Source organism: Mustela nigripes, chromosome 1, assembly GCF_022355385.1.
Source record: "Mustela nigripes isolate SB6536 chromosome 1, MUSNIG.SB6536, whole genome shotgun sequence".
NCBI classification, from domain to species: Eukaryota; Metazoa; Chordata; class Mammalia; order Carnivora; family Mustelidae; genus Mustela; species Mustela nigripes.
This window is the reverse complement of record NC_081557.1, coordinates 192,566,318-192,589,498: the sequence shown is the minus strand read 5'-3', so window position 1 is coordinate 192,589,498 and position 23,181 is coordinate 192,566,318.

Genomic DNA, 23,181 nt, shown 5'->3' with positions numbered 1-23,181 from the left:
ATCTTTCAAGATTTTATTTATTTATTTGACAGAGAAATCACAAGTAGGCAGAGAGGCAGGCGGAGGGCGGGGTGGGGGGGAGCAGGCTCCCAGCTGAGCAGAGAGACCAGTGCAGGGTTTAACTCCAGGACCATGGGATCATGCAAGACCTGAGGTAGAGGCTTTAACCCACTGAGCCACCCAGGCACCCCGGGTTTTCTTTCCTTACCCTGACTGAAGATTACACGGTAGAGTTGAAATAAATAAGAATCCCTCTTAGGAAAAAGAAGTGTGATTCCGTATAAGCTACCTAAATCCTCTCAGCATCAGTATACTCACTTGTAAAATGGGCATTGATAAATATCCTTCAAGAGTTTATTTTGAGACTGTAATGAGATAATTTATTATCACACCGAGCCTAGAGGTTGGCACAGAGTATTTCTGTCTTCTAATACAATTTTCTACCAACCAATTTATGCCTGCATTTCATTAAAATATACTAGCAATTTTAGGGTTTCAATTCAGATATTAAATATTTCAATGGTGAGTTCGTAATTCATTTTTATAAGTATTTTACATTGTTATATTCAAAATACATATAACATAGCTATAACAAACTTATTAGATAACTTAAAATGATTCATTTAGGCAGTCAGTGAAGTTGTTACTTCACTTCTAAACAATATGAACAAAGAGGTTGATAAATCAAAATCAATGAATTATAATTTATAAGAATTCTTATCATCTTAAGAAAAAATAGAGTGCAGTAACTTGCAATCACATATTTATGCTTTACCTTGCTCTTAAGTTATCAAGTTTGATTATTTTCATTTAAGTTACTGATGCAAGCCTGTAGTGTACCTAATATATCTGTAAGTAAGAAGCCATTTGAAGAAGTCCTTATGCCACTTTCAAAATAAATCGTGCTTGTAATATCTGAGACAATGAATGGTGATAAGTTCCCACATATACTGCACATGTCAATATCTATGTTTATACTCATTTCTATATTCACTACATAAGTTCTGAGAATCATAACTTCAGTAAGTATCTTCAATAAATCAATAATTTCAGTATACATATTTTACCATTTCTCATGTATTAATTTTTAAATTGTTTATCATTAGTATTTATTATTTATGGAATGATTTTTTAAAAATTCCTGAGGACATCATTTATTTTCATATCATCAATTGCTACATACAGTTTATGATAATATATGTTAGGATTGTACTTTCTTTCATTCTTCCATTTTTTTCTTTCATCTATTCCTACCAAATAACATAGTAATAGAAATAAACTCCATGGAGAAAATTTGATGCTTATGCACCACACACATTGTAAATATCTTGTAACAAGTGTACAATAGCTTTAGAAGTTTCCACTGGTTTTTGCTTCATTATTATTTGAGGTTCTGTTATTAGATACTCAGAAAAATTAGTTCCTTAGTTATTCTGGATGGATTGAATCCTTTGTTATTATGAAATGTTCCACAGTATCCCCAGTAATGTGTCTTGTTCTGAAATCTAGTTTACCTAATACTAACATTCTTGGTTGATTTTTGCCTGGTACCTTTTTTCCCAACTTTACTTTTACTTTATCTGTATCTGTATATATGAAAATCACTTTCTTTGTGCAACATGTAGTTTGGTCTTTTTATTTTCTTTTTATCTGACAATCCCATTCATATTCACGATGCCATTTTTTGTTGCTGTTTGGTCTTTTCTCTTATCATTACTATGACATGTAGGTATTTTAATTAGTGTGTTTATATTTGCACTCTTTGGTATGGTAGCCATTAGCTACATGTGTCTGTTGAGCTTGGAAATGTTGCTGAATTAATTTCTGAGACATGTGCTCTAAGTGTAAAATGCACTCCGTACTTCAATGATGTAGAATAAAATGTAAAATATGTCATTGAGAATTTTTTTTGATTACATGTTGAAATAATATTAAATAAAATTTAAAATATAATGTAAAAATAGCTCCAATTACATGTATATTCAATAGTTTTGGTTTAGGCTACTTATGTTTAGGCAAATCACTTAACCTTTCATCCTGTTTTTGGCCTCATCTTACTTCCATATATGCCATAAAGCCCACAATAAAAGTTACATCTTAAATATATTAAAAATAAAGAAGACCATATCTTGGGTAGACCCATATATTTGCCATTCATGACATTCTTCATTCAATCATGTGTATACAAATTTCCACTGGAATTTTGTTTGTTTGTTTAAAGGACTTTTTAAAACTTTGTGGTAGCACAGGTCAACTAATAAATAATTCCCCCAGGTTTCATTTCTCTAAACTATTTTATTTACCTTCTTTTCTGAAAAAAAAAAAAAATTTTTTTTTTAACTGGGAATAGAACTCTGAGTATGTACTTCTTATCTCTTCTTCCTTCATACATAATGTTGGGTTTTAGTTTGGGTTTCTGACTGCCTAGTAGATTCTTTTTATTGTTTTCAGCTGTTGACTAAACTTGTGGTACATTTTATGTCTATTCTACTGAAGTTATTTTAATTTTTTTGTATTTGGGATTTTATAGTATCCACTTTATATGGAAAATTTATGGTTGTTATTTCTTTAAAGTTTTTTCTCCACCTCCTCATCTTTATTCTGGAATTCCAGTTATTTGTGTGTATCCCCAGGTCACTAAACGTCTATTTTCTTTGTTCTCAGCCTTGGATAGTGTCTATTGGTATGTCCTCAAACACATTGACACTTCCTTCTGAAATATCTATTTTTTTCTGTTAATGTTTTCTGTTCATTTTTGGGAGAAGGGAGAGAAAGAGAAAATCTTAAGCAGGTTGCATGCCCAGCATGGAGCCTGACATGGGCTCAATATCATGACCCTGAGATCAGGGCCTGATTAGAAACCAAGAGTCAGACACTTAACTGACTGAGCCACCCAGGCTCCCCAAGTTCATTTTTTAAATAAGTTACTTTATTTTTTATATATAGAAGTTCCATCTATGTCTTTTCTTATCTTTTATTTCTCACCTCATTATGTTCAAATTTCCCTTTAGATCCCTGAGCATAATAATAGTATTTATAATAGAAGTTTTAAGGTCTTCTCCTGCCTATTTTGTCTTCTCTGTAATTGCTACTAATTTTTTATCTGTTTATATTTGATATTTTCCTTCATCTTTGCTTGCTGATTACTTTTGTTTACATGTTATACATCGTAAGACTTTATGTTTTGAGTGTTATATTCACAAAGTATGGACTTTGTTCTTGCACATAACATAAATTAATGAAGATCAGTTTTATCCTTTAGAGACTTACTTTTCAGGTTGTTCAGATGTGCCTAGAGTACTCTTTTTTTTTTTAAATTTATTTTTATTTTTATTTTTATTTTTAATTTTTTATTTTTTATAAACATATATTTTTATCCCCAGGGGTACAGGTCTGTGAATCACCAGGTTTACACACTTCACAGCACTCACCAAAGCACATACCCTCCCCAATGTCAATAATCCCACCCCCTCTCCCAACCCCCCTCCCCCCAGCAACCCTCAGTTTGTTTTGTGAGTTTAAGAGTCTCTTGTGGTTTGTCTCCCTCCCAATTCCATCTTGTTTCATTGATTCTTCTTCTACCCACTTAAGCCCCCATGTTGCATCACCACTTACTCATATCAGGGAGATCATATGATAGTTGTCTTTCTCTGCTTGACTTATTTCGCTAAGCATGATACGCTCTCGTTCCATCCATGTTGTCGCAAATGGCAAGATTTCAACTGACAGAATGAGAGAAGATATTTGCAAACGACATATCAGATGAAGGACTAGTGTCCAGAATCTATAAAGAACTTAGCAAACTCAACACCCAAAGAACAAATAATCCAATCAAGAAATGGGCAGAGGACATGCCTAGAGTACTCTTTACCCAGGTCTAACCTATCCCCCATACTAGGGCATTGTCATTTGTGGGTGTCTACTCAATGCCCTGTCTTTATGAGGTTTCTTGTTTCTTGCTGCTGGGAACAGAAACTCTTCCTAGCCCCACACATTCTGAGAAAATTTAACTTACTATTCATGGGTGGTTTTTCCCTTGATCTTGGGGAATTTCAAGTCCTAGTTTTATGGATAATAGGATAATAGGATAATAGGATAATAATAGGATAATACTTAAAATGCAAGCAGCCTCCTCCTCAGATCTCTGGAGCTTATTCTGTGGTTAGTCGTCTCCTTTCTGGGACTGTGTCCAGCATATCCTCCTAGCTTCTAGTCTTTATCAAAACAGGATCTTTGTCTTTTCAACTCAGAGAGACTACAGGGCTGTTGGGGTTCCAAGTCCTCTGGCTACTGCTTCCAAACTGTCCTTGGGCAGCTTCCCTTCTCGAGGCAAGGGGCTTCGGCTACACATTGTTCATTCTGAAGACAGTTGTTTCCTACATTTAATCAAGTTTTCTGAATATTATATTTGTGGTAGGAGGCAATTCCTATTGTAGTTAATCCTCTATGAAAGAAATGAAATTTTTCAATTTTCAACCATGAGATTTTTCACTGATTTTATCATGAGATGGCATCTACATTTAAAAGAATGTTACATGTATTTAACACTTTAAGTAACTTTGTAGCAGGGCAGTTTTAGAGATATTAAATCAACACATATCCAGACTACAGCAAACTTTACAAATCAAATAATGCTAATGATAATGTGTAGTAAATTTATAAAAGGAATTACCCAGTGGTGGTAGCCTGAATCAGCAAAAATTAAAAAAAAAATTTTAATTTTGTTTTACATTAAAAATGCTTTGGACATTGCATGTTGGCTCCACCTACACCAATCAATAGTCTTTCCTCACTTTTCCCTATTCTCAGTACAAGTGATTTTATTTTATTCTCTAGGAAAAAATAATATTATCAATATTTGTTTTAATTTTTTAATAAACTTGATGTTTTGTTTTTCCCAAACCTACTTTTTTAATTTTCAAAAATCATTTTACAAATCAAATACTTTAAATTTCTTTAAATATTTATTTAGTATTTTAGAGAGAGAGAGAGAGAAAGAGAGAGAGCAGGAGCAGGGAGAGGGGCAGAGGGAGAGAGAGAGGGGAAGCAGATCCCCCACTGTGCAGGGAACTTGATGCAGGGCTGGATCCCAAGACTCTGAGATCATGACCTAAACCAAAACCAAGAGTCTGAGCCTTAATCCACTGGGCCATCCAGGAGCCCCTCAAATAACTTAATATTGACTGCTTCTTTATATTATCACTCTGCCTCTCAGCTACATGCAAAGTTGAATAGTACATACATCTGTTCTTAAAAATTTATTCAGTGTTTTGCTCAAATCAACTCTTGCCCTCCCACCATGTTGCTATATGTTGTTTGTTCTCTCAACCTTCTTGTGTCTTCTCTGTCTTCTTCTAGTGCGTGTTAGCCAGAAAACAAGCAGCTAAACAACCAAATGACTAATCAGTCAACCAGCTGAAAAACGCCAAATCCTCCCATGTTCTTAATTAGATGAAACTGACTGGTTCTCCCACCCTGCTCTCAATTACAGTTCAGGCTTCAGACCTTTTTCCAGGTGTCCAAAGAACCTAAAATCTCTGCAATTATTGCTTATCATAATAGATTTAAATTAATTTTCTATACAAAGGCCATTCTTTCTTGTTTTTTTTTCTTTCTTTTCAAAGACAATTCTTATATACTTTCCTATAAATTTTCTATAATTTTTTCTATAAATTTTCCTATAAATTTTTCTAAATTTAATACAGAATTGGGTACAGGACACATCAGACTTTTAACAAATATATCGAAGCCCATTTAAGCTAGCTATTATGGGAAAAGGCTTAAGGAATTTGTTAAGACAGGAGCAAATAATTGCAAAATGAACATTTAAAACTTAAAAAGGAAGGAATAAAGAAAGGGTGAGAATAAGGAAGAAAGGGAGAAACTAAGGAAAGCAGAATGAGAACAGAAGGAAAAAAATAAATAAATAAAACGTTCTCATATTGCCACACAATTGAAGTGAGTTTAGCGTTAGGTTTGGATAACAAAATGGTCAGGACTCAATTATTGGATTTAGTATTCCATGTGAATTTAAATATATATTTAAATAAATAAGAATGTATGCATTTATCATTTGAATGATGTTTGAATATACATTAGAAATCATTTTCATTTACATATTCATTCGCACACTGATTCAAACAACTATCCTATAAAGTATTAATTATATAAAGTAGAGCATACCATATAATTAAGATTATAATATTAAGAAGTGCCATAGGATTGGCTAGTACTTTGAGGAACATACACATATCATGAAAATGTACAAATACCTTTTTTTAAAAAAAGAATTAAACTGTACAGGTACTATTCTCAAATTTTAGCAATTCTACCATTTTTAGTAGAAAACTAGATTAATCAAAATTAGAAAATCTTTAAATTTATACCCAGCTTGAAAGCTTTGCATAGAATGAATTATGTGGTCAATCAAAAAGTTACATGTAAATAATACTCACAAATGATACTGGATGATATGGTGTGTCACCAGAAACACTCACCTCTCCTTCAGGACTGAGCTACATTTTTGCTAGATGCCAGGGGTATTACCTGCTAAAGCTTAATGGATCAGACTCTCTTTGCTTGCCTTGGCTGAAGGCAGATGCCTTACCAGATCCCAGTGAAGGTAGCTTGTAGATCAGTTTTGTTGAGTGACCATTCCAGTATTGGCATAGGACAAATAAAAATAATGGTGACCCTGGATCAAGATGGAGGTTTTCCATGGACCCCACATGTGCGTCCTCTTACAAAGCTGGTAGCTATTTTCACTGCCAAATGTCCTGCTTACCAGCAGCTGAGTCCCTGATTGGACACAGTGGCCCAAGGAGATCACACAAGCACTTGGTGGTAAATTGATTATATTTTCTTCTATTCCAGAAGGGGAAGCAGTTCATCTTGATCAGAATCCACATATATTCTATTGACTTTTTTTTGCCCATGGAGTCTTAGAAAGCACTACTATCAGAGGATATACAGAGGTTTTGTTACATTGGAACAGACAGGACTCTATCTCATGTGGGATCAAGAACACACTTAACACCACACTCAGTGACCAACTTTGGGAGTATTATGGATCATCTGTTTCTGTTCCCTCAAAATTTATGTACTGAAACCCAGTTCTCAGTATGGTTGTATTTGAAGATAGGGCATTTAAGAAAGTAATTAAGATGAAATAAAGTCCTTAGGGTGGGGACCTGATGTGATAAAATTAGTGTCTTTAAAAGAAAAAGACATCAGATAGTTAGCTTTCCCTTTCTTTGCCTGCATCACTGGAGAAAGGCCATGTAAGCACAAAATGAGAAGGCAGCCATCTACAAGCCTAGATGAGAGTTCTCACCAGAATCAAAGCCCTGCCAGAACCTTATTCTTCCCACCATCTAGAACTGTAAGAAAGTAAACTGTTGTTGTTTAAACTACCCAGTTTGTGGTATTTTGTTATGGTAACCCAAGATCACTAACATAGTTCATCCCTACTTTTCTGGGCTTTGCAGTTTTAGAGGTCCTGTTCACCATAAGAAAGTATTTAAAGATCCTTTTTAAAAGTTTAGGTAGGACCACCAATTGTAACAAGAGCCTTGTGGGCAAGGAGGGTAGACATCAGGCTGGTGGAGAAAATTGAGCTTGGTCATCACAAGGAGGAAGGATTGAGGCTACACAATGAGTTCAGGTAAGAATATGTTTGGCACCATTATGATTCCTCGGATCATCTTTTGGAATGCTCTGCCCAGTTGTGATGTAAATGGACAAGTGTAGCAGTCATGCCTGAGTAGGGCATGGTGATCAGAGCCAAAGAATCCTCAGGAATAGGAGTGTGGATTATCAAACAAGGTAAACCTTCTATCCCATTAAAACTACTAGTTAAATGTAAAGGATTTAAGAGGGCAATAGAGAAGGGAGATTATGAGTCAGTTGCAACTTCCAGACTAATTGCAGTGGCAGAGACTATAGTTCATCTTGCTAACCATCCTCTTGTGAGTTTCCCCAGGAAAAGGGACCAACCAGGATCTTAAACTAGCTGTTCCCTGAAGGGGCAAACTGATTATATGAAATGAATCCTGTGGCTGGCCACATGATTCCCTTTTCAGTCCACAGGTACTAATTCCTTTTCTGAAAGTTGAGGTTTTTCCCTAGAGTATACCTGTATCTAATAACTGAAAGATGCAGGGGTAAAAAGAGATAATTCAGGAAATCTCTTCAGGGTCATCCCTACTGCATAACTGTCCATGATATTGATGAGACCTATGTTGTACTGAATAACAGTTCAACTTCTGGGTACTCCTGCTTCCTTCCCTCCTTTACAGGTTTAGTTTCCTAGGTACTCCCTAACATTCTGGCTATGTAGAAATTTCCATCTCTAACAACCCAAAGTAGATAGTGAATAATTTGCATGTTTGATCTGTAGATTTGGAAGGAGCACAATAAATAGTATCCATCTTCTCTGAGTTCTAAACTGTCAAGAAGCAGAAATAGGACTCAGGCAGATAGAGATCAAAATAGCATTTTCCTTTTTAACTGAAAATGGCAATTTTGTAATTTAAATGTTTGGTAGTAAAGGGCTTCTTCATGCAACATTCACAACTAAGCAGTTTCACCTTCTCTTTAGTTGATTGGATTGACTATAGGTTTCTTATTTTAGATAGTTTTCACCAGAATTTAAATTTATGGAATAGAGGAACAGAGAAGAATGTAACCTCTTTGAAACAAATAATCTCAGAGAAGAAAAGGTATAGCAGAGCAAGCAGAGATAGTTCCAGCCCCTGCGTTTATCCAATTTTATAATTTGCGCTTTATCCCCTTAGAAAAACATGGGTAACTTTTACAATTTTTTTTTTTTTACAATTTTTTTTAAACAGAAAGCTTGATTGAGATGTAAGATAAAAAATACAATTGAGTTGACCCTGATTTTTCAGGTTTGGCAGGATCTGTGAATATGAGTGTTGACTCCATACATAGAAAATCTTTAAAAATCTTTTGTTAACCTACTTATTTGAGCATAGGAGATTCCCATGTGCATCTAGGGGTTATTCTTAATCTTCCACTTCAATACACATAGTTATATAGCTTGGTTTTCTGTAATAAATTTGACCAAAGCTTATCACAACACAAGAAGACACTGTGACCTCAACCTACATCTTTGTTTCTCCCCACAATCAGACACAGTAATGAAGTTCTAATGCCTTTTATTGCCTTGCCTCAGCTTTTTTCTTTTTATAATTACCTAGGTTGCATTTTAAAAACAAACAAGCAACACTAACAATACTAATTTATTCATTCTGCCTTTGGTAATTTTAACCTCTTTTGGATTTAGTTCATATTCAACATTTTAACTATTATTTGAATAAAAGGAATATGTCGGTTCATAGTTGCCTTTATTTTTCCTTATTTTTCTTTTTTTAAAGATTTCATTTATTTATTTGACAGACAGAGAGAGATCACAAGTAGGCAGAGAGTCAGGCAGAGATAGAGGGAGAAGGAGACCTCCCTCTGAGCAGAGAGCCCAATGCGGGGCTCGATCCCAGAACCTTGAGATCATGACCTGAGATGAAGGCAGAGGATTAACCCACCCAAGTGCCCCTGCCTTTATTTTTCTTGAAGTCAATTAACATTTATTTGCAGCATTGCTTATTTTTTTCACACTTTAACTACCACATTTGATTTTATTACCTCCTCTGTATATTAAGGAAGCATGAACAGTGAATGCCTCATTAAGACTTATTAAATAACTGAATGATGGTTGAATGTATGATATTTCCTATGATCCTAAATTATTAAAGCCAAAGAATTTGCTGTTGTTTAGGGATATTATCCCTGTAATTAGGGAGGCAAAGAGATTTCTAGGTGAATGGCATATTAGAAGGAGCTAAAGTGTTACCACCAATGTTTGCATTATGAAAAAGCATCAAACAAGAAAGTATATTTTATATAGTATTCTTAGAAAAACTACTAAAAGGAACCATTTAATTTCTTTAATAGAACTCAGAAAAGGACTTTCAAATGTATATTATCTCTAAATAGTGGAATATTACTGTTGAGATGGATGAAAGGACATTATACTATAGAAGAAATAGCATGAGCTTTGAAATCAGATGATTTATCTAGGATTTAAGTCCGGACTCTTTCCTGCTGAGTTAGTAGTCAGCTATTTAAGTCTTTGTTTCTCATATCCTTTATTTTCAAATGGTAATGATAACTAAAGAAGATATATGAATGGCAAATAATAATACAAAAAGAAGTCTTGCATCTAATGTCACCAGTGGGATGCAAATTAAAACAACAGTAAGATACCACTACACACCTATTGGAGCTGTCTAATCCAAAGCTCTGACAAAACCACGTGCAGGTGAATATGTGGAGAAACAAGATCTCTCTTTCAATACTGCTAAGAATGCAAAATGGTACAACCACCTTAGAAGGCAGTATGGCTGCTTCTTATAAAATTAAACATGCTCTGTTTTGGACCAACAATCATATTCCTTGGCATTTATCCAAATGAATTAAAACCTATATCAAAAAAAAAAGAGAGAGAAAGAGAGAGAGAAACCATCCTGTACATGAGTGTACAACTTTCTTCATAATTACCCAAACCAAAGGGTGAAGGGATAAACCTGGTACATCCATGCAATGAAATCCTATTCAGCACTAAAAAGAAATGAACTATCAAGCCATGAAAAAGACATGGAAGGACCTTACATGCATGATATTCAGTGAAAGAAACTAATCTGAAAAGGTTACATAATGTAATTCCAACTCTATGACATTCTGGAAGAGGCAAAACTGTGGAGAGACTAAAAAGACTAGTGATTGCCAGGAGTTGGGAGAGGAGAGATGAATAATTGTGGCACAGAGGATTTTTAGGGTAGTGAAATCAAATCTGTATGATACTAGTGGTAGATAGATGTCATCATACATTTGTTCCAAACCCATAGTGTATATAAGACCAAGGGTGAATCCTAATGTAAACTGTGGACTTTGGGTAATAATGATGTGTAATAGGTTCAATAGTTGTAACAAATGAACCACTGCAATGGGGAATGTTGATAATGGGGGACCCTAGGCATGTGTGGGGGGGCAGAGGGTAAATAAAAAATCTCAGGGCCTTCATTTTGCTTTGAACATAAAACTGCTCTAAAATAAAATCTTACTAAAAAATGGTATTCAAAATGTTGTTAAAATAATTAGATGTAATCATGTTAGTAAAATACCTAGCACAAATTAATTGCTCAATTCAAACTCAACTACATTATTTTATATTCTAAATTAATATCCTGTGAATAATAGGAAATATATTGGTCACAATCCTTTTATATTTTTATCTCATTGTGCAAGTTTTACTCAAAATTCCCATAGGCCTTTCTATTTTAATTCTGTTATATATAGTACTCTTTGAATGGTCAGTGTTTTCTAAGTAAAAACAATTGTTACCATGAGTAGCATGAAGAGTTTAAAAAATGTGTAAATTTTCTAAAATGAAAGAGAAATCTTGAAGAATATGGAATTATATGTTATAAAGAGCTTTTTGACATCAAACCAAAATTATCAACCTGAGAGAGTAACGTCCTCTTTCAAAAATAATTGGATATTAAATTTGTAATTAAGACTTAGTTAATTATTTTGTGTCTGTTGTAAAATTATTTCAAACTTTGAAAGCTTTTTTAATGTTTCCACATTTTGAGATGAGTAGGTTTGTTGAGGCTCAAACTGGTTTAGGCCTAGATTTTCTTCTTTTCAATGTTGTTTAAAGATGGAATAAATGTTTTGTGCATTTTAAATAAATATTTCACACCTTAAAATTTAAAATATTGTGAGTCATGTCATTATGGCATGAAGAAATAAATATAGACATGTTTAAATATATATACTATATGTAATATATTTGTACAAAATTATTTTCCAAACTTTAATATTGTAATAATATATTTTTAATTTTTCCAATAATACTTTATTGCATCTTTCACTATGGTTTAATATCTTTGATAAATTTGGCTCTATTTCCAAGCTATGTATTTTCTCCTTATTCTTTATAATCAATTGCTCAAAAGTGGCCTCAATTCATCAGTGCTGTATATACAAGACTTTTGCAATGTCACTTTGCAGCTGCAGCTGTTATGGCGGTGGAGTCTATTTTCCTCCTCTTAAATTTAGGTTGACCTTGTGACTTGTTTTGGAAAATAGAATGGAAGAGAGCATTTGGTGTGCCAATTTGCATCCTAGGTCCAAAAAGTCTTTTGGGCTTCTGCTTACTCTCTCAGACCCATGGCCAGATTAGAATAAACCAGTACTAGTTTGCTGGATTATCAGACAATGCTGATAGCTCAGCCTATACCAGCTAATACAGCCAAAGAAACAGCCAACCATTATGCATATGAATGAAGTTCTCCTAGCATAGACATAGAGAGCTGACCCATCAAAACATTAGTGACCTCAGTGCAGATTATCTGAGACTGTATAGAACCACCCATTTGAAATTAAATTAAAAAAAAAATTAAAAAAAAAAAGAACCACCCATTTGACCTATAGACTCATGAACAATGGCAAATGTTTATTCTTTTAATTCTCTAAGTCTCTGTCAGTTACAATGCAAGAAATAATGGGTAGTGTTTAGGTATTTCAAGATCAAAATAAACGTTTTAAGTAAATTTTGGTTAAATAGGTCTTGATACTTGATAGGATTGAAACCTTATCTGGTACTCATTTTTCAAGATTGCTATAGGAAATTACTTACTTATTCATCAAAATAAATATTAGGCTAAGTGTATGAAATTAGTTTTATTTTAGGAATGCATTTGATTCAGGTTGTCAGAGGGAATCTATAGTAAACCGTGTTTGTTGAAATCAATGATGAAATCCCTTATTCCAATTTGTTCAAAGTTTTTAAGTTCCTTTTTTATTATTAATTATTTTTATTAACATATAATGTATTATTTCCCCAGAGGTATAGGTTTGTGAATAATCAGGCTTAAACACTTCACAGTACTCACCATATCACATACCCTCCTCTATGTCCAGGTGGCAGTTTATATTATAATAAATGATCTAGAGACAGATACTATAGCTTATATCCTGTTTTTATCTAATTATATTTCACTAATTTATTTCCATCTATATCCTATCTTTATGAGAAAAAATACCATAATCTGGATTTTCATGCTATTACTATGATTAAATAAAAATTTAAAGAATATCCAGTTATATAATTAACATGATCATAAAATTTTAGAAGTGAAAAAAAAGTAATGTTACTCATACACAAGCAACATATTTGATAATAACAAATAAGGAGACGTTGGGGCGCCTGGGTGGATCAGTGGGTTAAAGCCTCTGCCTTTGGCTCAGATCATGATCTCAGGGTCCTGGGATCAAGCTCCGCATTGGGCTCTCTGCTCAGCAGGGAGCCTGCTTCCCCTTCTTTCTCTCTGTCTGCCTCTCTGCCTGCTTATGATCTCTGTCAAATAAATAAATAAAATCTTTAAAAAGCAAAACAAAACAAATCAAAAAAACAAATAAGGAGATGTTTAATAATTCCAAATGGTTACTTAAGTACTTCCAACTTAATGTTATATGGTATATATCACAAACCAAAATTTAAAATTGTCAAATCAGACAGAAGTTGTAGCTAGTAGCAACTCTGTAAGCTTTTGTCTCTTTTCTGGTTTTTTAAACAATTCTATAATCTCTCTTTACTTGAAGTATTAACCACGTCCATTTGCAATATCAGAGTCATTTTTATTTCTAAACCTATCATGGTAGGACAGAGAGTAGATTAACAACTTCATCACACACATATAGTGATAACTGGAATTAACTCTTCATGTTAATAAAAAGAGAGTATCATAGGTGTATCATCTACTTATATTGTTTAATCAGTACTTGATATCAAGAAAAGATGGCAATCAGTACATCAACTTGGATGGGCCATTGGCAGTTTATTTATTTTGTGCGGGCACATTTCTCCTTAAAATCTGGCTAGTACTTGTCACACTTCCATCTCTGACTGGGTCCTGCTATATTTGGACAACTTCCCTTGAGAAATGTACCTGACCTGATTTTGAAGAGATCTCTACAATTCTTTCTTTCTTTCTTTCTTTCTTTCTTTCTTTCTTTCTTTCTTTCTTTTTAATACTTCTTCTCTGTTGCCATAACTCAACTGTAGTTTTAAATTAATCTAGTATAAATCCCTGCTCTCATCTGAATATTTTTTGTCCCTCCAAAATTCATATAGTGAAATCCTAATGCCCACTGAGATGGACCTTTAGAAGGTGTTTTTGTCATAAGGTTGAGCCCTCATGAATAGGCTTAGTGATTTTATAAGAGGTACTCCAGAGCTTTTTAACCCCCTTCCACCATGTAAAAATACTCTGACTAGTCTGTAACCCACAGAGGGCCGTCATCCCTACCATGCAGATATCTTGATCATGGACTTACAGGCTCCAGAACTGTGAGAAATAAATGTCTCTTGGTTATATGGCCCCCAGTCTGTGCTAATTTCGTTCGAGCAACCTGGATGCACTACAAGAAAACGCCTGTGGAGACTACCTCTGAATTGGCCATGCACATTAAGTGCATGGATTGCTTTCCTAAATTTCAACTTCCATTGCTAACTCAATTTTCAGAATGACAATTTCCTTCTTCCAAGGTCATTTTTCATCTTTACCTTCTTTCTTCTACCTCTTCTAATCAAATTCATATGCCACCGAGGTTTATTATGTGATATGCTGACCTGATTAAAGCAACTTAAACTATAATATGATGTCACATTTCACAAGGTGGAGCTTTAGAATACAAATGAATTGATATTTCATATAATGCACAAAATAGATGATTTGAGTGCAAAAATCTAACGATAGTTCTCAACTATTTGCTGCTTTGTTCAATCAGTCACTGATGAAGATATATGCAGTCAATATTCATCACTCACTAAATCAGTAAACACTGATTAATACCAGTCCTGTGCTGGAGACCATACCAGATAATGAGATTAAAAGCTTTAAAAAAAAATGCTCATTAGACGTGATAGTTTAGTGGTACCAACAAACCAACCAAAAATTATTACACATCAACAGTAAATATATAAAGCATATGCAAAAAGGGTATCGCAGGAGCTCAGAAATTATGCACCAACTCAGAATTGCCCTCAGGAAGTGAGAAAGAAAAATTTTGGAGGTGGCTATATGAGTAGAGGTTTGAAAGAAAAATAGGGTTACATGAAATGATGTGGGGGATAAGATGGAGATAAAATTTCATATAGCATTTCCATAACACACTAGGTTCTACATGATATACCACTGGCAAGTCACTATAGGAAGTTGCTCAGCAACCAGTAGAGGCCCATTTATTATTATTAATTTTTTAATAGACTTTATTTATTTAATTGATAGAGAACACGAGCAGGCAGAGCAGCAGGCGGGGGCGGGGGAAGCAGGCTCCCTGCTGAGCAGAGAGCCTGATGTGGGGCTCAATCCCAGGACCCTGAGATCATGATCTGAGCCAAAGGCAAGGGCTTAACCCACTTAGCAACCCAGGTGCTCCTAGAGGCCCATTTAAAGCAGAAAAATTACTGACAGCAACTCTTGAAAAGCTACATAATTTAGTAATATAGAAAGCCCTTTGTATTTTCTAATAATGAATCTGTGTATGTGTTAAATATAGTTCTACAAACAGTTATTTTATTACTACCTGTACAAATGAATAAGGGAAATCCACAGTATCTTGCCACCATATATCTCTAGAATTTATTTTTACTTTGTTGCTTTCAATTTTGCAATAATTTCTGAATCTGAAGTTAACATAATTTATTTTATTACTACCTACAATGTCCCATGGTATGCTTTATTTCTAAGTATTCCTAAAGCTTAGAGCAATTGCAATCCTTCACATGCTTCACACAAGAGGACATGAATATAGTCCCATGAGAGCTAGACTAATGCTTCTACTCATTTCAGTAGAGTTGCCTTTAGGCTATGATAAATACTTTTTATTTCTGGCTTTTGACACCTGTGATAGTTATATTAGGTTTCCTTCAGTCTTAACGAAGAATTATTGTGTTGAATTTTGAAAGCAGTTGAAATGGAAGAAGTCTATAATTAATTACAGAGACAGCTCTTTACTGTCCAAATGAATTTATAAGTTTAGAATTAAAGAAATAAAAATTTTCCAGGCTACACTGCATAGCTAAGTCACTGCATAAAACCTCTACCATACTCAGGAGATTAGAATATCAGAAAGCTGACTATAGCTACAACAGGAATAGCTTAAGAACATCAGTCCTGAATATGATCCCTGCCATCAAAATAATCCTTAAAAAATCATTTCTTTTTTTCCATGTATATCAACAGGAAAGGATATATGGAAGAGCATTGGAAAAGGATCAATAACATCTGAAATACTAGCTGTAAAGGTCATTTGGAGACGTGGTTTATAAACTTATTCATTCTGTAAGAAAAGGAATTCTGGAAGGGCTTGGGAATCCGTATTAAGGAGCCAACACATGATTTCTTTACAGTCAACTCCTTTATTTATTCAATTTCATATATATCCTTTTTCCCTATATTTAAGTTTCCTGATAAGAACAACAACAAAAATAAACAAGTATAATGTATTGTGGTTACATCATCTGTAAATAAAACAGGCACCCAGAAATCTCACAAGTCACTGTATCTCACCTTTAAGTGATTTCTCTCCTGGTTCAGTCATAGTTTCATGTGATAAGTTTAAAACCTCTCCGCTAAATTCTTATTTAAACAACACCATCACACCTCATTAAAAAGAAAGAACCCTAGGGGTGCAGGAGAGATAATAAAAGAAAAGCTTATTTAATATGCATAGATATACAAAAGAGCAAAGAAAAAATGCCGAGTACCTATGCCAGTTTTCATTTCCTTCCACTATTACCACATTATCTCTGCCGGCAACCAGCCTATTAAGCTGATTCTTCAACACTTACGGTGAGTCAGATCTTTGCCCTTGTAGCACTCGGTGGGTCTGCATGCGTCCTATGCTGGTGTTCTCCATTACTATCTATCAGGAGACATTGATAATTGAAGCAGTTAGAAGCACTTTGAGAAATAATTGAATTCCAAAAATATACCTCCATTTCCATCTTGGCAATGATATCATCATTTTCCTTTGATTATCAGGATCCATTTCTCAGGCCAACCCCTTCTCTTCGTGTTTTGTTATGATCATATGGACTCCAAAATGGTCACATGACTATACTGCTGCCAACTTCAACGTAACAATTGTTTTACACCCTCGTACAATTATGTCTCTTTTGGGGGCTGAGACCTCCAAATAAAGGAAGTCCAAAGCAGTAGAGATAGAAAACAATAAGAAAATTCAAGTAGCCCATCAGGTCTAATAACTAAGCTGTCTCTCCCATTTCCTTGGTTTGGGAGTCATATACATTGACATCGAAAGAAAGAGCATTCTAAATTAACTGTTAGTTTGAACAAATAGCATATCTCAGAATGGCACTGTTAACTTGCAAGATGTTTTTGAGTGCTGACACTGTAACAGAGTTTTCAAGTGGCTCTGCTACCATTCCATAATGGTAGTTGTTTCTAGGTTTGTGTGGCTCTTGGAACAGTGAATCCTGTGAATACAAGCTTATTTTCTATATTAAATAAAGCCCATCTTTGGGACAGTATTGTGTGTGGAATATCAGGGTGGTGTGTTCAGTATTTATAAGGTTTGTATTTTTCATTTCCAGGAGAATTGTGTTGGTGAGGAAGACTAATAAAAGTAAAGAACAAAGGAAAATTAGTGCAGCCACCTTGGTAGAAAGGGACCAATGCACTTGACTTGGCACTCAATGACAGTCTAGTCTCCTTGAAATATGTCATTTGGGGAATTTATCATTTGTCAGAGCCAGCAGATTAGACACTTAGCAGTAGTAATAAACTGATCACCAATGAGAGAGAAAAATCATCAGAATGTTGATTCAGTGCATAATCTCTATTCCTGTCACTACAGAAAATTGCATGAGCCATTTGATCAGGCATTGAGATGCCTGGAGAAATATGATTTCTGTCAAAGAATCATACTGTTAACCTGATTATTGAGATGTTCTTCAAAATGTGAAACAAAAATATTAAGCATTCATATGGAAGCAAACATTTTCATAGCCTGGATGCATTTTTGTGAAGTTCTTCTGAATATATCTACCTACATTTTCTATTATTGATTTATGCAAATATCTGATAATTCATGAAGACAATTAACCAACCCCCAGAAATCGCCATAGATCTAAACCTCCAATTGTAATCTTCCTTTCTTAGTAATGAGGACCCCAAATATACTCTCTGAAGTCCCTTACTCACTTGTCATTTAGGGCTGCCTTGAAATGGGAGTGATGGTAGTAGTCAGTTTATATTAAGGAATTTTTGGAAATTTAATCTCCCTTATCTGAAATCAGCACGGAGTTTGTTTTTCATCTACTGCTTTGATCATTAGAACCGCTCTCTGAAAATCAAGATACCATTTTAATATGTCTAGTATATGCTTTCATGTCAATGAAATTGGTCGGCTCTAAAATTGTCATTCCCTGGTCTAGAAACCTCAGAATCCATTCACACATACGTTCTTCTCTTTATTCCCCTGATAGATGAAATCTTGCATCTTGGTGGTAAGTAAGCCTTTCATTCAAGGTACAACTTAATAATTACCCCTTTATACTATTTTGATTTCTGGCCTCTAATTTAAATCTGGAACAAATGAACAGTGACATAGGAAGGGCTGACTGGCTCTTGCAAACTAGTATCTTGGATGGTTCATCAGCTGGAGAGGAAGGTTGGCTTATTCCAGCAGGAGAACCTTAGTGGGGGTTGCATATTTCAAAGTATTCTGAGTCATCTACATTTCCTCAATGACATTATTATGATATTGAGATCCATCTATTTCCATACCTTTTCTGACTTCCACTGATGATACCTGGTAAGTGAAATCTACATCATAATTCACCAGCCCACAGAATGAGACTTGGAATTTGATTTTCAGGTACAGCAATACTATTGTTAGAAGAGATAAAAAAATTCTTTCATTTAGTCATAAAAGCTCTCACATCTTCTGGTTTTTGCTTGGAGATAAAGAATTTAAAACTGGTATATTTCATTGTTTTTTTTTAATTTTTTATTTTTTATAAACATATATTTTTATCCCCAGGGGTACAGGTCTGTGAATCACCAGGTTTACACACTTCACAGCCCTCACCAAAGCACATACCCTCCCCAATGTCCATAATCCCACCCCCTTCTCCCAATATTTCATTGTTTTTTTTTTCTCTTAAATGATTTTCCTGATTAAAGAAACCAGACTTCCCATAGTATTTTATTCCTTGTACAACCACTAATAATAATAATAATAATAATAATAATTGTTTTTTTTTTGCAGCAAAGATTTGGTCCCAAATCTTGCTTTCAACACCTTGTAGGACTTAATGGTAGGTACCCATCAATGATATTCTAAGTAACTAAACAGAAGGTTTAGTGGACTAACTTTTCCCTCACTTTAATACCTGCAAACCTAACAGCAAATCCCATCATCACATTTTCTTTGTCAAAGATTAGTTGACCATAGAGTTGAGGGTCTATTTCTGGGCTCTCTATTCTGTTCCATTGATCTATGGGTCTGTTTTTGTGCCAGTACCATGCTGTCTTGATGATGACAGCTTTGTGATAGAGCTTGAAGTCCGGAATTGTGATGCCACCAACGTTGGCTTTCTTTTTCAATATCCCTTTGGCTATTCGAGGTCTTTTCTGGTTCCATATAAATTTTAGAATTATTTGTTCCATTTCTTTGAAAAAGATGGATGGTACTTTGATAGGAATTGCATTAAATGTGTAGATTGCTTTAGGTAGCATAGGCATTTTCACAATATTTATTCTTCCAATCCAGGAGCATGGAACATTTTTCCATTTCTTTGTGTCTTTCTCAATTTCTTTCATGAGTACTTTATAGTTTTCTGAGTATAGATTCTGTGTCTCTTTGGTTAGGTTTATTCCTAGGTATCTTATGGTTTTGGATGCAATTGTAAATGGGATTGACTCCTTAATATCTCTTTCTTCTGTCTTGCTGTTGGTGTAGAGAAATGCAACTGATTTCTGTGCATTGATTTTATATCCTGACACTTTACTGAATTCCTGTATAAGTTCTAGCAGTTTTGGAGTGGAGTCTTTTGGGTTTTCCACATATAGTATCATATCATCTGCGAAGAGTGATAATTTGACTTCTTCTTTGCCGATTTGGATGCCTTTAATTTCCTTTTGTTGTCTGATTGCTGAGGCTAGGACCTCTATTACTATGTGGAATAGCAGTGGTGATAATGGACATCCTTGCCGTGTTCCTGACCTTAGCGGAAAAGCTTTCAGTTTTTCTCCATTGAGAATGATATTTGCGGTGGGTTTTTCATAGATGGCTTTGATGATATTGAGGTAGATTTTCTTGAGAATCTGTGGCTGACAGCTATTATTGATATCAATTATTCAATTACAGAATGTTTTTAGTTGTTAGCAACAGTACTATCTTAGCTACTTAAAATTGTAACTACCTTATGAAATCACTATGATGGTGGAACCTCTAGAACAACTACCAGTCCACACTGCAGAAGAGGACTGCCAAGAGTCCTGTCTGCTGACTCAGGAAGTTGCAAAACTATGAGGTGCTGTTTATAAAACCAATTCTCCTCTGCCAAGGAGAGGAAACTGCCAAATTTGAGGCAATCTCTAGGATCAAGACATCAGCACAATCGCTGCTGGATCCAAAATCAAACATTTGTCTTCCATAATCAGCATCTTCAAAATAGATACTTCCAGGATACTTGGAATGTAATCCTTCCTCAAAATCTGATTGTTGGGGATGCGTGGGTGGCTCAGTCAGTTAAGTGGCTGCTTTTCAGCTCAGATCATAATCCCAGGGTCCTGGAATCAAGTCCCACGTTGGGCTTCTTGCTCTGCAGGGAGCCTGCTTCTCTCTTTCCCTCTGCCTGCCACTCTGCTTTCTTGTGTTCTCTCTCTCTGTCAAATAAATAAATAAAATCTTAAAAAGAAAAAAAAGTAAAAACTCAAAAAAAAAAATTCTGATGACTGAATCTAAATCCCACCTAATATCTTAATTAGGAAAAGGGCTAAGAAATGCAGTTTTACCCTGCATGCTCTCCTTCTTCTTGTACTACCGGTTATGTTTAAAAGGGATTAAAGGGGATGACTGGGTGGCTCAGTTGGTTAAGCAGCAGCCTTCAGCCCAGGTCATAATCCCAGCGTCCTGGGATCGAGTCCCACATTGGGCTCCTTGCTTGGCAGGGAGCCTGCTTCTCCCTCTGCCTCTACCTGCCACTCTGTCTGCCTGTGCTCACTCTCGCTCCTCTCTCTCTGACAAATAAATAAATAAATAAAATCTTTAAAAAAAAAGGGATTAAAGTAAACAGTGAACCAATCTATATTGTCAATATAAAATAGTTGGGCTTTTAAATTATTATCTCTTTTGTATCTTTTATAAGTTTTATAATTTATATGCACACATTTTAAAGTTTGTTTATTTTGTGGGAGAGTATATAGTTTGTGAATAAAAGGAAAAAGAAAAGAAAATATATTTCTATAGAGATTAATAAAGATTATTTTTAGGTAGGTCTTTGTTAATTACTTGAAGAAAATGGAAATAATGGTATGTGGCCAGTTAGAAGAATCTGTAAATATGAGGATATTACTTCTTAACCTGATTCATAATTTGATATAAACAAAAGTCCAGAATACATTTTTTTGTATTCTATAATTTCTAATATTTAATATTTTATACTTACAGTGTTTTATTACATCACTAGTAATTACTCAAAATTATTTTATTTGTTAATTGTAAAAGGTGAAGAGATCTGTCTAGAGTATCATATTCAATAAACTTTAGCAAAGTACTGCCAAAGGTATATGCAGTAAAAATGCTATTTCAGTTTGTTGGAAGAGAAGATGGAAAAAGAAGTCAAGGGTAAATAAGGGTCATAAAAGAGATAAAATATAAAATTCATAGAATAACCAAAACAGAATACAGAAGTAAGTTTCAGAAAATATTAGGGGAAAAAAGATAAGAAAGGTGAAAGGGAAAAGATAATAAAAACAGATAATAAGGAACGACAATCGTTTGAGAAAAGCCTTTCAAGTATTATAAATGTGGCCTTGATAATTTATCAAACAGAAAGAAAGTAAGCAATATTTGCTTGAAGACAGAAGTAAAATCTACTTTATGAGAGAATAATTAAGGGGGTGTTTTGAACTTAACAAATTACATTTTATATATATACATATATATATAAAATATATATGTGTGTGTATGTATATATGTTGGGATATTTTATTAAAGAGTTTGCATGTAGAGGTTTATAATTTTAAATAACAAACTAGTATTTGCATGAACTTAATAAAGGAATGATATCAGTGAACACTTACCATTGTCTTTAGAGTGCATCTAATCATTAATTGCATGAAGGACCACAAACCATGTGATGATTATTAATGATACTTTACACTCATACAATCCCTTTCAAAAAATATTTTCCCATAAATTATCATGTTCAATTCTCACACCAATTATGTCTTTTTATTCCATTTACCCAAATCAAAGGTAATCTCTAGAACATTCCGTACTCTCTAGCATTTATTAATAAAAAATCATTGTACTGAGTTATGTCTTTGTTTTCAAAAAGTCCAGGCCCCTTCTATTTTACCAGAATTCAAAATTAAGGTTAATGCCTTTGCCACAATTATTCTTTTGCTGCTAACTAAGTTTTCAGATTATTAGGGTTTATAAATGTGCTTCAAATTATTAGAGGTTCTAACTATTCATTTAAAAATATTAGTATTAAGTACTTTAATATACATTTAATAAAACTATTACTTTGTGTGTGTGATCTAAATTAACTTGAAGACCCTACTACTCTCCTAACTGTAGAAGAAAAAAAAAAATGAATTTGAACATACTAAGTTATGGTAATTTATTCTTACTCAGGCAACCTTAGATTCTTACATAAGGGAAGGCAGAAGAAAGGGGAAATAAGAAGAAAATATAGATAATTGACATACAATTTTTAATCACTGTTTATAGTCCTCAAAAATCTCACAATGTATTTTCTTTATTTATGCAGTAGTTGGAATTGACAAGGAGTACAAACGTTATAATCTTGAGGTTTGAGGATGCAATTCTGATTTG